Source organism: Brassica oleracea, chromosome C8 (assembly GCF_000695525.1).
Source record: "Brassica oleracea var. oleracea cultivar TO1000 chromosome C8, BOL, whole genome shotgun sequence".
In the NCBI taxonomy this organism is placed as follows: Eukaryota; Viridiplantae; Streptophyta; class Magnoliopsida; order Brassicales; family Brassicaceae; genus Brassica; species Brassica oleracea.
In genome coordinates this window covers 3239040-3243455 of record NC_027755.1, presented here as the reverse complement: position 1 = coordinate 3243455, position 4416 = coordinate 3239040, and positions in this window count along the sequence as shown.

Sequence of the window (4416 nt, the reverse complement as noted above, 5' to 3'; positions counted from 1 at the left end):
AACCCGAGCGACCTCTGGGTGTCGCTGTGGTGAGGTCGCTCTAGGAACTGGAGCGACTTTGCCTTGTCGCTCTAGGAGGTCGCTCCGAAACGAAAATGGCAAGCGACCTCGTGTTGTCGCTCTGAGAGGTAGGGCACATCGAGTTCATGGCGTCGCTCCGGTAGGGTCGCTCTCATGCACTGCTCGTCCAATGATCACCTTTATCACCTCTTTTGAGCTCCAAACGCACCCAAATGTCTCCAAGAACTCCATGTGGTACTCCAATACCTAATAAAGACTCATGCATGCAAAATGCAACCTAAACATGGCTAAATCCTAGTCTATATGATCAAAATGCACATGGGTGAATGGATAACACAATGGAAATATGCAAGATATCAAAGTTAAAAATATTATTTTAGGGATGAAAATAAAAATAGTGTTTAGACTTTTAAAAAACACACCTATATGTTATGGTGGAAAATACAGTTTTGATATTTGACGGAAAACAACAAATTTGTGATTTTGATTTTTGTGAAAATCACGGTATTTAATGACTTGGCGGGAAAACACGAGTTTGCAGTTTTGGCGGAAAAATAATATTGCGGTTTTGGCGGGAAAACTCGATTTTACGATTTTGGCGGGAAAACTCGATTTTGACGGTTTTCGCGGACAACCCCGAGTTTACGGTTTTAGCGGGAAAACACGACTTTATGATTTTGGCGGGAAACACGACTTTACGGTTTTGGCTGGAAAACTCAATTTTATAATTTTGGCAGAGAAACTCAATTTTATGGTCTTTGCGGGAAAACACGACTTTACGGTTTTGGCGGTAAACACGATTTTACGGTTTTGGCGGAAAAACTCAATTTTACAATTTTGGCAGAGAAACACGTTTTTTCGATTTTCGACGGAAAACTCGATTTTACGGTTTTGGCGTGAAAACTCGATTTTACAGTTTTGGCGGAAAAACTTGATTTGTGGTTTTGGCTTGAAAACTCAGTTTTTGTGGGTTTGGCGGAAAAATGAGGTTTTTGCATTAAAAAATTGATTTTACGGTTTTGACGGAAAACACGATTTAATGGTTTTGATGGAAAAATTATCAATTTAAAATTTTGGTAGAAAAACTGAATTTTATGGTTTTAGCAAAATTATGATTAAATTTGGCTTATTAAAAAGCCAACATATAATATACAAATTTAATCTTATGAAATATTTAATATAAAACCAAAAATATATTTATAAAAGATCAAAATATAATCTAAATTTTGACTTATTATGAGGAATTGGGTGTTAATTAAAATATATATGAGAATTATGTTAGATTTAGTTTATTAAAATTTAATTATATATATGAGAAAATAAGTAAAGTTTGATGTAGTTAAATTGGTTTAGAACTTTGGTTTGGTTATTTTTTTATTTATATTAATTTAATTTTTTGTTTGTTAAAATTTTTATTTGTTTGGCTATGAATAACCGATTACCCATTACAATCCAAACCATTTTAACTCAATCCATTAAGTCCATTAACCCATTTTATCTATTAATCCATTTGTATCCAATTTTTCTATCCATTAAGATCCATGGATTGGATTGATTTGGATTGTGCATTAATTTTTATCCATTTTGACACTCCTAGTGCTATTACAGCTCAATTACTCAAAGGAAGAGATTCTAATGTGTATACTAATTGAAATTGTGTGTAATATATGATCTGAAATGTAATTAAACTAATGAGAAATGTTGCTAAGTTATATAATATAAACATGTATGTTAGAGTAAACTTGTGCAGATACTTTGTGATATACTACGTAAACAAACAATAAGCAATAGAAAACGAGATTCAAGGAAAAAGTATAAATGTTATTGATCGATGAAGTACTGGTTTAGAAACCCTAGTTCTAGCTACCTAATTCTATAGTCGAATTCTTGAATAACCTATCTCTTATTATAAGGTTTGGGTTTCCTTTTTATAGGTTGTCCATAGTAAACAATTAGGTTAGATAGTTGCATGTTTTGAAATATTTTTCTTTTAATAGAAGTTTTTCTATTTTACCGCCCAACAGTTTGCCCATTATCTTTTGTTTTAATGGGTGAACTCGGGAGATAATTTTTTGATATATCATGGTGTTTATAAAATTTGACCAAGATATAAATCATATTTTAGAGTCTTTGATATTAAGTTTCAAGTTGTTTTTAGAGTCTTTACAAGTCCAAGTATGTTTTGGAGATTCTTGAGAAAATGAGAGTTTAAAGAGAATTAAAGTCGAAAAAATCAAGTCGATGTCGAACCAAGGATTTGGTGTCGGTCGATATCCTTCGCTTACAAAAATCAATCAATGTATTTTAACCAGGTTTCAAAAATTGCAACTTTTTCCCAAAAGTTTTCAATATTTACAAAAAAATTCCAGACGAGTTTTCCCTTATATAATATATTCTTAAACCACGATTTAGGTTATGATTGATTTTAAATTTCAGAGAGATTTTGAAGAGACATGTTAGAACTCTTTTAGACATTGATTTCGAACTTCAGTATCTCTCACTCTTATCTTAATGCAATTTATTCAAACTATGATTTGTTTAGAGATTTAGTGGCTTATCAAACATGATCTTAATATTTGTCTGAACTAATTGAATTTTCAAAAGAAAAAAAAAAGATTCTAGGAATTAGAAATTAATTATCTCTGCAACGAAAGTTGATTGATTCGCTGCTGTGAATTTAGTTATAGAGCTGTTATTCATAAACTCTGATAATTGATATTTTAGTTAGGTCTAGCGCATTTCTCCATACAGTTTTTTATTTATTTACTGATGTTCATATCTTTCAATTTATTTGTCTAGCTAAATTCGAATATAAAAATCTATTGTGTGAATCGAGTCTTTATAGATTTGATGTTACATCATACTCTGAAATTTGTGTGAAGAAAAAAAGACCCAAGAACAAAGATGTTAATCCAGAGCAAGACCGGCGCGCCCCAGAGCCCTAGTAGTTAATCCAAAGATGTTAGTCAGTAATCTTATTGATTTTCAAACAAAGGAGTGGGATACTTGAATACTGGAACAGTATGTAGACCAAGAGGATATATCAATGATTCAGAGTCTGGCCATAAGCCCTACTCATCGACGCTATACTTTTTGCTGGAGCTACACCAAAAATGGATAATATGCTGTCAAATCAGGATATTGGGTAGCTACAAATATTCTGAGAGATGTGGAGGAAAAATAAGTTGTTGAGCCCAGTATAACCAAACTTCAAGCCTTTGCTTGGAAAGTCAATGCACCACAAAAGATTTGTCATCTTATATGGCAACTTATTTCTGGGCAGGTAGCTGTCGCAAGGAATCTGGTACGTCGCAATATGCGATGTGATAACTACTGCCCAAGATGTGGAGAGCCGAAAGAGACGGCTACTCATGCGATCTTTGAATGCCCACCAGCAGTACAAGCATGGGCATTGTCATCAACACCGTCAAGCTCTCAAACTTTCCCTACTTCAAGTATCTACACCAACATGGATTATCTCTTTTGGAGGAAGAATAGTATTATGGAACCACAAAATGATAGAGACCCATATCCTTGGATAATTTGGTACATCTGGAAAGCGAGGAACGATAAGCTGTTCAGAGGTATAGATAGGGACCCCTTGGAGTTAGTCAGATACGCAGAGAGTGAGTGCCAGTCATGATATAGTGCAAAGGATTCTACACCTGCTCCTCCAAAGACACAAATGGTTGGAGAAACACAAGCCTTAAGCTTAGAGAACATCTGTATGGTGGATGGTTCATGGACCTCTACGGATCTATTCAGTGGAATTGGATGGGTATGGAAGGATGACAGAGGGAGGATACAACTAATGGGGATAAGGAACTTAAGGAGGCGTGAGACGTCACTTCACTCTGAACTGGAAGCATTAAGATGGACAATGGAGAGCATGCTACAGCACTCGACATGTCAGAAATTTGGAACGGATTGCAAGGACCTGATTGCAATGGTGAATGATCCACATGCATGGCCAAACTTCTCAACTGAGCTGGAGGTCATTCAAATTCTCAAGATGTGTTTTCCAGATTTCAAAATTCAATACTTCCCAAGGATACAAAATGGAATTGTTGGCAGCTATCAGCATGTCGTCTACATAACACTTCTTCTTGGCAGCTATCAGCATGTCGTCTACATACAGCATGATGTTAGGAGTTTTCAAGGCTCCTAAGACAAATGTTATAGTATAAAAGATTGTCGAACCAGTTCTGAGGGATATCATAGCACCGAGAATTCAAGTACTCACTTAATCTAAGTGCAACCAATGATTTAGATGGGTTTTAAACTACTACTAATACTAGAAAGTAATTACAGAATGATACTTTCTTGACTAAGGGAAAAGAGAACTCATGGGCATAGAGATTAGACCTTGGGTGATCAAGTATCGAACTAAGGATG